The 13,070-nt window shown below is 40.8% G+C and overlaps 1 non-coding gene across 1 annotated transcript; it reads right to left on the bottom strand.

Annotated features, from left to right (window-relative positions):
* Nucleotides 1–377: 377 nt before the first annotated feature.
* On the bottom strand, nt 378–484 carry LOC122103078. Its single transcript, XR_006146689.1, has one exon. It is a non-coding gene; the product is annotated as a U6 spliceosomal RNA (small nuclear RNA).
* Nucleotides 485–13,070: the final 12,586 nt, after the last annotated feature.

Raw genomic sequence — 13,070 nt, 5'->3', positions numbered from 1 at the left:
TTTTTCCAAGTCTTTCCATTTCCTAACAAATGGGACAATGTCATTCTTTCTGATGGAGGTATAGAATTCCCTTGTGTATATACATCACATTTTCTTGATCCATTCATGTAGTGGGGACAGCTGGTTGGTTCCATATCTTAGCTATTGTAAATAATGCTGCAATAAACATAGTGGTGCTGGTAGTTTTAGTATGGTCTTGTTTGTGATCATTTAGTAAATCCCCAAAAGTGGGACTCCTGGGTCAAAGGGGAGCTTTATGTGGAATCTTTTGAGGAACCTCCATAATGCCTTCCAAAGTGGTTGAACAAGTTTACACTCCCACCAAGAATGTTGTATGGTTCCCTTGTGGCCACATTCCCTCCAGCATCTATTGTTGTAAAAATATGGAACACACCACGAATTTGCATATCGTCCTTGCGCAAGTGACATGCTACTCTTCTCTGTATTGTTCCAATGTTAGTGTATGTGTGGCTGAATTGAGCACAGAATATTTTTTATATCAAAAGTGCAATTGTGGGGGCTGAGAAGGTGGCTCAGTGGTAGAGCGCTTGCCTTACATGCATGAGGCCCTGGGTTCGATTCCTCAGCACCACATAAGCAAAAAGAAAAAAGCTGCAAGTGGCACTGTGGCTCAAGTGGTAGAACGCTAGCCTTGAGCTGAAGAGCTGAGGGACAGCGCCCAGGCCTAGAGTTCAGGCCCCACGAATGGACCCCCCCAAAAAAAAGTGCAGTTGGATTTTATTAAACTAGACAATTCAACAAAAAGTAAGTTCAAAAGAATTGTCATGAAATTTTAGAACCATATATTTCTTACATAAGCACAAATTTAAGAATAAAGTCAAGATTGACATGTCAAAAACAAAATAATTCCAGATATTTGTTGCTCAAGAAATGTGTAGGAGGGGGATTCAATTATTCTATACAAGGCACCTGTCATAATGAACACTGCACCAAGTGTTAAGGTTTGTTAAAAGTTTTAATGTTTTAAATATATTTAATTTTGGGAATTTGTTTACATATGCCAAAATTAGGACTGTTTGGCAGGTATAAAACTTTTCCATAAAGTATTTAAGATTTATGGCAGCAGACATATACTACTAAGTATGTACATTTCAGAGTTTCGAGAAACTTTATTAATGAGAAGTTGCAAAGTTTTTGTGTAAAGAAGCAGAATGAAGTGTTAACACTTTGTTAACTACACAGGCTGTTAAAACTTTAGGGCTTCCTCAGTTTATAAGTTAATGAGGAAAAATGATGATATAAGCCATAAACAAATAATGAGAAGAGCCATAAATAGTAATCTTAGTGGATAGCTTTAAAGACTACTCATATTCTATAAAACTCTTGATGAACATCACAACCTCAGTCAGTGTTAAATGTACAGGATTATGAGAAAATAGTAAAATCTAATATGTAGTACACTTCAAATAGTGAAAACAGTAATAAATTTTTGTTTTTTATTTTATTAATTATTAACATTTAATTATTGTTTTCTTTATTTGTAGCATTGTTTTACTTGTTGAAATATAGTACAACTTTTTTGGGGGGGTCCGGTCGTGGGGCCTGGGCGCTGTCCCTCAGCTCTTCAGCTCAAGGCTAGCGCTCTACCATTTGAGCCACAGCACCACTTCCGGCTTTTTTCTTTTTCTTATGTGGTGCTGAGGAATCTAACCCAGTCCCTTATGCATGCAAGGCAAGCGCTCTACCACTGAGCCACCTTCCCAGCCCTAGTACAACTTTTTGTAAATCATCATTAGGAGGTACTTTGAGAAGGTTACTTGGATGGTCAAACCAATTTTTATAGGTGCACGTTAATTTACAAAGAGGAAAATTAAGATCAAAATATTTATTTAAAAAATTATCAAATAGAGTCTGAGTCAGAAGTTTTGATAAATGTCCACACCTAAAATTTTATCCCTAGGCTGAAGCAGCGGTATTACAGAGTTAAGGCCAAAACAGTGATAGACTGTGGTTTGTTCTTTATTTTGATTTTGTTGGTCATGAGGCATGAACTCTTGGGCCTGGGTGTTGTCCCTCAGCTCAAGGCTAGCGCTACCACTTGAACCACTGCACCACTTCCATGTTTTTTTGCTTATGTGGTGCTGAGGAATCAAACCCTGGGGCTGATGCATGCAAGACAAGCACACTACCACTGAGCCACCTTCCCAGAAACTGTGTTTTAAAAAATCATCTAAACAACATTTGCTTTCTGCTTTGGGTAATATAATGAGAGATATAAATATATTTTTATATTTTTGTGAATTGTACTTCTAAATTTATACTAACTTCAGCCACTTTATCCTTTTCAAAGTCATAAATATCTCTGAGAGTTTGCTTCAGTGAAGATTGTTTTTGCATTTATAATTTCTTCTGAGTTATTTTTATTTTTATCAAAATAACTTTATATTTCATGTTGATTTGTTATCATATAACAAATACCTTCAAATGTACACATAGAGTCTAAAGATAGCAGTATGAATATTCTCATACAGCTCTTGTTTGTCTGTTATGCACTTCTAGTATTGTGTTATTTCTCTCTCTCTTTCACTCTCTCCCATTTCCTCTCTTTCTCTTTCATGCTCCATGTCTGGTACTTAGAATTTCGGCTGGTCTACTACTATCCTTCAGGATCCACTAGTTTTCTGGGAACATGATAGTGACCATCAGTTACCCTTGCATTCTTTAAGAGTTATAAGAGTGACTTGATATTATTCTTTGCCATAATAAATGGTAAAACAGCAGATCTAGGAATTCCTTTTCACGTTTACTATTATAAATTTTATCTCATAGAAATCATTGGGATGGATAAGATACTGTTAACCTGCGACCTAAAAGTTCTTTTTCTTTTACAAACAACCTTTTTCTTTTATTATCAGTTAGTAACTACATATAATGAAAACAAAGCTAGCCTATGGAAAGTGGACCGAAGTTGCTCACAGGGATGAAAAACAAAGGAATGTGGGAAGTGTGTACAAAGGATGCCCATCATAGAACACAGATCCTAGGAGCAATTTATCATGTACACTTTGTGAGAAAGACAATGTGCTGTGAACTATAGATTAAATCACTGAACAACTGATATATATATGCACATATATTTGTATATGTATATTTATTTATATATGCACACATATGTGTATATGCCCTTATATGTGTACACATGTATGTTACTGTACACACAAATACACACGTACATGTACACATGTATACATGCACACATGGAGAAAGACACATAGATACAGCCAACACAAGTTTCACTAGGTGTTGAATATGCCTCAAATGGAATGCTTGGAACAAAGTATGTTCAAGATGTATTTGTCTCTAAGCGTTTTTTTTACCACTCTCTTATCTCTTAAAACTTGTACATTTAGAGAGATTCCACTTGCAAAATGCAGTACAAGGGATAGCAAATCACTCAGAAAACTCAGTAAGTAAAGTTCATATGGTGTTTCCTTGCTCCCCACAGAATGCTTGCTCTTGTAGAAACTCTCAACAATCAAAGTAGAAGGAGAATGCCCTGGTAAAGAATAAAGTTATAAGGCTTTAAATGGCATCCTTACTTGAGCTTTTTCCAAGGACTGGATTCTACACATCATGTGAAAAGTCTTATGTGAGAAATGCTGACTAAGGTCTTGCTGATTTCCTGGCCAAGAAAATAACAAAAAAAGAAAATATTTTTAATGTTTTAAAGTTTGAGAATAATTTGTAACCTGTCAATAAATGTGTAGAACACAATTATACCAAGTAACAAAAAATGATGGTGTTTCACTTATGTGCTCTTGGCCTTGATGAGTGATTTTAGGTTTGTCTACACAAGTAGAATCAGCATAAATCAAGCTAGCACTTCTTCATTTAAGATATAAGGAAAGGATACAGGTTGACCCATTCTAACAATGAGATGTATAAGACAGTCTATCAAGGGGTGGGGGGTGAATGGGGAAGTTGGAGAGGAGTGAAGGAATGGTATGGTAGAGGAAAAACAAATGAGGGGGTAACAATGCTCAATAAGAAATATACTCATTACCTTACTTAGGTAACTGTAACTCCTCTGTGCAGTATATTTACAATAAAAAATATATATTAAAAAGATACAAGGAAAACTTCTGTACTTATAGGAAGTTGTATTTATCACTCAATATCAGTAAGGTATTGGTTTTAGGACCAAAGGTATATGAAAACTTTGGATACTCAAATTCTCTACATAAACACAGTATATTATTTACTTTAGAATCTGCCCACAAGCTAGTACAGAGTAATTGCTATGAAAATTTTTACTACATTCTAGGTTTGAAATGAAACATAAAAATATATGCACTATCAACAGATACAAATTTTTTCAGATAAATGTTGTTTGCAGTTTGTGGATGGAATTAGGAGAGCAATTTTGAAAAGCACAAATTTCATCACCAAGACCGGTCTGCAAATTTTAACAAGGAGCTAATACAGCATCATTGAATAGTATGGAATTCCAAGGAGAAATACTTGAATTGAGACATTATCAGAAAAGGTAACCACAGGGGCTGGGAAGGTGGCTCAGTGCTAGAGTGCTTGCCTTGCAATGCATGAGGACCTGGGTTCGATTCCTCAGCACCACATAAGCAAAAAAAAAAAAGCCGGAAGTGCCACTGTGGCTCAAGTGGTAAAGCTCTAGCCATGAGCTGAAGAGCTGAGGGACAGCGTCCAGGCCCAGAGTTCAGGTCCCACAACCGGACTCAAAAAAAGAAAGAAAGAGAGAAAGAAAGAGAGAAAGAAAGAGAAAAAAAGAGAAAGAGAGAAAGAGAAAGAGAGAAAGAAAGAGAGAAAGAAAGAGAGAAAGAAAGAGAAAGAAAGAGAGAAAGAAAGAGAAAGAAAGGAAGAGAAAGAAAGAAAGGAAGAAAGAAAGAAAGAAAGAAAGAAAGAAAGAAAGAAAGAAAGAAAGAAAGAAAGAAAGAAAGAAAGAAAGAAAGAAAGAAAGAAAGAAAGAAAGAAAGAAAATGTTACCACACAAGGACTTTTTAGAAATGCAGCTGCTAGATTTTCATGGAGAGCTTTCATAACACTTTGTGAAGCACAAATCAGAACCTCACTGAAGTGTAGATGGATTTCCCTCTCTTCCTGTCATGGTTAGTCATTATCAATCAACATATAGCTAATCTTGAATAATCCTCTAATAACAAAATGTTGATGGAGTGTTTATATGCAGAAAACCTGGGAAGGCTAACTTTTTCCAATTAGGACATTCTGTATTCTATGACCCAGCAGAGAGTAAACTAAGTAAGCATCCATTTACAGCCTTCTGAATAATTCTGATTATGCCCACATCAGTTATCTATCCATACCTGTGCCCGAGCGAGAGGATTTTAAAAGAATTTAGTGATTTACAATTTAAACTTAAATATGGAATGAAATTAGTTCCAATGCATTACATTAAGATATTTAGAAACAACTGGGAAACCTAAAGGTCTATTGTTGGGTTTTCCTCCGTCTTTGGACGGACAGGGTCCGAGGAGAGGTAAATGCGAAGTGAAGTGCGGCTGCTCGCCTGTTCCCCAGCCTCCCTTAGCCCAGTAGCCCAGGAGACAATCAGACTCAGCTGGGAGTCAAACCAAGCAGGAACTCGTTTATTAACAGGGAGCATCCCCTTTTTAAAGCAAAAGACTGCGTGGGAGGAGAGGAAATGGAACCAACCAATCACTGAAAGGCCACACCTTATCATGCACCTAAGCTTCCATGAGATGTTTACACACTGAACCTAAACAAATCCAGCTCTGCCCACTCAACTTCCTCTCAGGGCCATCTTTGCTATCCCCCACAGTCTATAAGATTTATTTTTATTTAAAGTGAAGGAATATTGGAATTTGGTTCTCTACAGTTTAAGAAATTTGCAGCAGACTTGATACTTATTTAATTTTGTATATTGAAAGGAACAAAAGCCTCAACAATATGTCAATACTATCCTCTTATTTATCTATAAAGGTTTATGCCTCTGGTCTCTTAATATTAAAACTTCAAAAAAATTATCTTTAGCAAGTTGTGCAAAGGGGTTTCAGTTCATCATGTCAGTGTTGAATAGAGTGTATGTGCATTTCAATGTTCAGTGCATCTGGATCATTGTCAAACTTTCCATTTTTCTTCCTTCCCTTACCCCAACCCCACCTATCCCTTCAAGTTTCCTACTTATATTCTCACATATGTACATTGAGTGTTATAACTGTATTAGTCCACCATTTCCCTCTCCATCCTTCTGCCCTACTTCCTGTAAGCCTAGATCCCCTTTTAAGACTTGTTTCAACTTCATGGTATTTTATTAAATATCTCTACCTTTGGCATTTGGCTATGGGCTTGCCACATCCTCTCTTCCATGTTTGACCACATAAATGAGTATATTTCTCCACATTTCTAATCTCTGAATGGCTGACATAGGTCTATTTTACTATTCACCTTCTGTCCTAAATTTAGAATTGCACCTTCAGGGCCATCCTAGAGACCTTTATTCTTCTCTACACACTGAAGATGGAAAGGAAATAATTTCCATGCTCTCAGCATTATGCTATCCATCATGAATTTCCATCACTTATCACTTCAGCAGTCGATGTTTAGGGACAATCTTCAATTTCTGATGATAGGAGCACGAGTCAGTTTTAATGATGCAGATTCCACTATGTAGTGAGCCCTGTAGTCTTCTAAATTTTCAATAAATTTCGAGTAACTTTTTATTAATAATTTAAAAAGTTTTATTTCAGTATTTGAAATGCTGCCCCAATTATTTAAAAAGTTTCACAATAAGCTAGACTGAACTTTCCCCCCATTTTACCCACTAGTTCAAGTTAAGTCTCCTTTGGCTTTATTGTTTGAGAGGCCAAAGGAAGAGGGTAAACAGAGAGATGATATTACTCAGATATCTTCTTCCTCTTCTGTTTCTGCTATTCTTGTTGAGAGGAAGACTGTAGCAGGGAACAAGAGTGATGCTTGACTTCACCATACAAGGGACCATTCCTGGCATGTCAATTATTGTTTCTCAGAATAACTTAAACTTCTTACTCTTGCCTTCTCTGTAACAGTAACCTAACTATGGCTTCCTTGGTGTGGGAGGAAGCACACTAACAGGTTACTAACTGTAAACTGGTATTTTATATCTCAGCTTACTACCAAAAATATAAAGCTTTGGCTACATAAATGCAAAGGTACTGATTGTCCAACAATACCTTAGTGAGCAGTAGACAATTCTACCCAGCTACCCTCTCCTCTCATATCCTCCCTTTCACTCCCCTCCACTCATTTACCCATCCCTTCTTCCTTTGTCTCTCTCCTCCATATTAATCTCTATCTTCTCTCTTTTTCTTTTCCAGTAGCAAGTGATTTGGTTTATCAGACAACACATACACAATTGAACAAATATTTATTTCTCCTCTTTTTGTGATTATTTATTCTTAAGAAGTGAGTTCTAGCACAGCACCAGTGGCTTACACCTAGATACTCAGTAGGTTCAAATTTGACAATTGCAATTCCAAGCTATTTTAAATAGATAAACCTAAGAGATTCTTTTCTGCACTTCTGGTAAAAGGAAGACGTGAAGTTATAGCTCAGGTGGTATAGAGCAAACATTGAGAATTTAAGCCCAGATAGAGCTCAAGGCCAGGAGTTCAAACCTCAGTGCCAGCACAATATTTAAAAAAAAAAACTGAGTCCTTTGTCTTAGAAGGGATATTTCTCCAAAAATTCATACCCAGGGCAATTTTCAAGGTCCAAGACTATTTGTAAGGCTCTTTCACATCTTAAACCAATTCTTCTGCTTGATTCACATTATGGAAAATAGGAGTCACACTTCACATTTAAAGTATGTGCATTGCTGAACAGCTCTTCGCATTTTTAATGTAAAGGAAGCATCACAGGAATTCACCTCACTTGGGTGAGTTAGGTTTGACTCACTGACAGACTTTTGCAAGTAAATGAGGGTCTGTTTACATGTAAAGAAGTCTATACAGATGGTTTTCTAGGAGAGAGAACAAGGTAGCTGTTGTCCAAGTTTGAATCAGAGTAAGTTTATTCCTATGATATGGTAAAGAGAAGCTCATCTCATAGAACACTATGCAGACAGTAATTTCAAAAGGATTAAAAACCCATGTCTATGTTGTGAACAGCCAAGTTTTCACAAACATAAAACAGTTTCCTTAGCCATGAAAATATAAGTTAGAGCAAAGGGAACTAGGTTAAATATAGTTAATGGCTAAGTGACATGTGTAAAAGAGTTCTGTAATCACAACTAAACTATAAATTTTTCACCATGTCCCTAACAAGAATCGCTAAGATAGGCCTGCCTAAATCTGTCATAGAGGACTGGGTTCATGCAATTATCAGTTTTGTTTAGGGTCCAATATCTTCTACAGTTGCTTGGGTTGCAAACCGCTCACACCACATGCAGTGTCTGGAAAAACGTGCTGTCTTGCTAGGCACCTAAGGGATTTTTGAGCCACTGTGAATATTTATCGTTTTTTAATTATACCTGTCAGTGTGAAGTCGTTTCATGATAAGAATAATAGTTTCTGGACCCTTTGTTCCACTAACAAATCTCAGATATAAATATAGCCGGGAGCCTGTAGCTCATGCCTATAATCCTAGCTACTCAGGAGGCTGACATCTGAGGGTCACAGTTCAATGCCAGCCCAGGCAGGAAATTCCAAAGATTCTTATCTCCAATAAACCACCAGAAAACTGTAAATGGCACTATGTCTCAAGTGGTAGAGCTCTTGCCTTGAGCAGAAGAGCACAGGGACAACACTCAAGCCCAGAGTTCAAGCCCCAAGACTGACCAAAAAAAAAAAGTATGCATATATATATATGTATAAATGATGAGATGAATTACATTTAAATATAAGTCAATATTTATGGTATACATTTAAAATATAACTATATATGATATATTTATAATATATACATATATTTATGTATAAGATCATATTGGCTTAGGGGTGTTTGTGTGTTCGTATGTGTGTTTGTGTGTGTGTGTGTATGTGTGTATAAGTGTCCGGGATACCTACCCTCATCTCTGTGGTGCCTCATCCTCCCAGCAGGGAGTGCACCCAGGATCTTGACCCCAAGGAAGGTGGATGGGGGAAGGTACCTAAGGTCACATCCAGGGGGATGATCCAAATTCTGTCCTGCAACCTAAGCCTGGACAGGTAAAAAAGAGGAGAGGTTTAGGGGAACATCAAGGGAAGCCCCTTACCTTTGGCTACAAGTACAGCAGAAAACTGTATCCATCTTTCTTAGTAGTCAGATAAAAGGTGTACACTGTTCATTTATTTTATGATTGTGTTAGTCTTAGGACTTGGATTCAGGGTCTGGGTGTTATCCCTGAGCTTCTTTTGTTCAAGGCTGAGGCTCTACCACTTGAGCCACAGCACATCTGGCTTGTGTGTGGATTTGGAGAGGGAGGTGATTTATTGGAGATAAGAATCTCCTGAACTTTCCTGCCCAGCCTGGCTCTGAGTCATGACCATCAGACCTCAGCCTCCCAAAGAGCCAGGATGATGGATGGGAGCCATGAGCCTCTGACCGCCACCATCCATTTATAATGCCTTAGGCCCAGGGCCAGGCCACCCACACTACACCTCCTTGTTGGGAGTAGGAAGCAGACATGAGTGGGTTTGATACTTCAACAGCCTACTTATCTTTGAGCATTGTTCTGGGTCACTCTGATGTGGCTTCCTCCTTATCCACAGCAATGACTTGGCTCTGTCACAAGAACAAATGTCCTCCGGGAGGTGTCAGGTCTTGGGTCTTTCCTCTGCACCCCACCCCCCTAACCAAAACTACACTCCCCAGCAAAAGGTATTAGACATGGAGTGTTTTCATTGTCTTATAGCCAGGCCCTGACCAGATAGGTGGGGGTATGGGTCAGAGTCCCGGGATTGTGCTGGGCAGAGGGACAAGGCAACATCTCCTCATCCACTTTCCTTCAACGGTGTAGTAGAGGGATGTGGGGAAGGACTCAAGGGATGAACAAGGAATAACCATCACAGTCTAGCCGGGGCACAGAGGGGCTTACCTCATGAAGCTGGTTCAACAGCCTGAGCGAAACAGCTCCCGACACTCAGCCCACCTCCAGAATGAGAGGGACACCTTCGGTTCCAGCCACATGGGGATGCTGGGCCACCTCCTCCAGCACCTATTCAACCAGTTCCTGAGAGAGAAAGAGAGATAGAGAGAGAGAGAGGGAAAGAGGGGGGAGAGAGGGAGAGAGGGGAGGGAGAGGGGGGTGAGAGAGAGAGAGAGAAAGAGGAAGAGAGGGCCAGAATTACACTTAAGCCAGGTGCTGGTGGCTCAGGCCTATAATCCTAACTACACAGGAGGCTGAGATGTGAAGATCATGATTCACAGCTAGCCCAGGCAGGAATGTCTGTGAAACTCTTGTACTCAAAGAACCAACAGAAAACCGGAAGTGATGCTGTGGCTCATGTGGTAGATCGCTAGCCTTGATCTAAGGAGCTCAGGCACAGCATCCAGGCCTCAAATTCAAGCCTCACACATGACAAAAGTGGACCTCCCACCACAAGAAGTGGGCTGAATAACACTCACTGTCCTAGGAAGTATGGCAGAGAAGTCAGGCCGAGCTTCCTATCAGCTGGAGGTCATGAGTAGGTCACCTGGCTTCTCAATGCCTTATTTTCCCCAGCTGCAAGACTGAATACAGTGAAGGATCCCCTTCCTCATGGGGATAGGTTAATGATGAAAGACAGCCATGTTTTGTTTCATAATCCTATACCTGTTGCAGGATTAATAACAGACCCCATCTGAGCCCTTTCTAGGAAACTTCCTGTCATATGCTCATAGAATTTTTGAGAACCATATCTGACAGCTGCTCCCTCTGTGCCTGGCCCAGCTCGAGAGAGCCCTCTGTATTAGTCCCTTGTTTCCTCACAACTGTCCCGTGAGGAGACTGAGGTCCAGTGGTCGACATCCAACCCAGAGCTTCACCTGTGGTCAAGAATCGGCTGCCGTGGACTAAGAGATTTGGACAATCCATCTGAAATGATAACTGAGTGGGGCGCTAAATGTCTAACACCCCCACCCCACACACACACAAACACACCTCCACCGTCCTTTGCAGGCAAAGATGTTTTAATTTCTTTCTTTTCGTTGGTTGTGGGGCTTGAACTCTGGGCCTGGGTGCTATCCCTGAGCTCTTCAGCTCAAGTCCAGCACTCTACTACTTGTGCCACAGCACCACTTCCAGTTTTCTGGTGCTTTATTGGAGAGAAGAGTCTGAGGGTCTTTCCTGCCTAAGCTGGCTTTGAACCGCGATCCTAAGATTCAGCTCCTGAGTACTTAGGATGACAGCCATGAGCCATTGGCACCCAGCCAAAGATACTTTTCCATGCCTGTCATCCTATCCTCTCAGGAGACTGAGATCTGAGGACTGCAGTTGGATGCACCCTTGGCAGCAAAGTCATTGAGAACTCTTACCTCCAATTAAACACCCAAAAACGTTGCAAGGGGAGCTGTGGCTCAAATGGTAGAGTGCTAGCTTTGAGCATAAAAAAAGGGATGGGACACAGGCCCTAGTTTTAAGCTTTTTCTAGCATTGATGCACCTAAGAAAAGGAAGCAGGTGAGCACATGGGAGCTCAAAGCTCACACATAATACTCAAGACTCACAGAATAGACCCCATCCTGCTCTGATTCTCTAGATTCTATGTCCTAGATCATGGCAGTCTTAAATGAGACTGACCATGCACCAAGTCAGGACATTCAAGTACAATCTCATACTGAGGATCCCATGACCTCATCAAGGACTCAAGATCTCTCACTGTCCTGCCTCGACACTGGTCAGTCAGGTGAGATCTAGTTATACAACTACAGGATATGGGAATGAAAGGATTTCTCAGCCAAGGGATGCAGACTGGAGGGATCTAGGTCCCTCTCTCTCAGGGAGGAGAAAAGGGCCCATCCATCCCAGGAATGTTCCTGGGTTGTGAGTATTCTCAAAGAAACAACCCTGCTCCGAGCCCACTGCCTCTGGTTTTCCCACTAGCCTCGACCTTCAGTCGTCCCTCTCTGAATCCCAATCTGCCATCTAGATTAATGGCTGAGCAAGCAAAGAGACCCACCTCTACCTCTGAGGATGGCAGTCACGGGGACCTAGAGTCCCCTAAAGGAAGTCTGAGGGCAACACGGGTCTGACTCTCGCCCTCATTCCCTGGGTGTCCTGTTCCAGTGGCCCGCTTACCTCTGTCTCTGGTCGAGGAATGAACACTGGGGGTGTCATCTTCAGATTTAGCCAGCAAAAGTCCCAGTCCCCAAGGATGTACTGCACAGGCATCCTGCAGCGGATGACAGCCAAATTGTCAACGGTGAACCCAGAGTGCCAGGACTTTTCATAGGCATGTGGCTGGGTCAAAGGCTCTATCACTGATGGTCTAGGTTGTCAGGTGAGGTCATGGCTCCCATGGCCTGACACACTTGATCTGGGATTGTCCTCCCTCTTCATCTTCCTGCTGATCCCTTGCCACCCCCCTCTTGACACTCCCTCACCCTATACCTCCCTAGCCATTGGACAGTTTCTTCTTATCTGACCAGAAAATAAACTTGGTGAGCCAGGGGAGATTGAAACTCTGTGACCCACCCTGAGCCCTAGGGTCTACCCGAGGCTGTTTCCCTCTGCAGTCAGCGACCACTCAGATCTTGGATGTCATGACGTTGCTGATGTCATGAACGGGTCAGTAGCTTGGTCCTACATACTAGCTTTAGGCTCAGAAACTGTCCCCACAGATATTGTGAATGGTTGGCTCCCTTGATCCAGGGACTCCAAACCAAGGCTTGCATGCTCCCTTCTTCCTTCCTTTCCTCCTTTTCTCCCTCCATCCTTCCCTCCTCTCTTTCTTTTTCCTTTCTTTGTGTCACTCCTGGGCTTGAACTCAGAGCCTTGGTGCTGTCCCTGAGCCTTTGTATTCAAGGCCAACAGTCTACAGCTTGAGCCTACTTCTGGCATTTTCTTTTTGGTAGTTAGTTGGAGATAAGAGTCTTACAGGCTTTTCTGCCTGGGCCTTAAGCTTCAATCCTACTATTTCAGCCTCCTAAGTAGCTAGGATG

This window comes from Dipodomys spectabilis, unplaced genomic scaffold, assembly GCF_019054845.1.
Source record: "Dipodomys spectabilis isolate Male_0828 unplaced genomic scaffold, ASM1905484v1 ptg001616l, whole genome shotgun sequence".
Classification (NCBI taxonomy): Eukaryota; Metazoa; Chordata; class Mammalia; order Rodentia; family Heteromyidae; genus Dipodomys; species Dipodomys spectabilis.
This window is presented reverse-complemented; position numbering and strand designations above follow the sequence as displayed.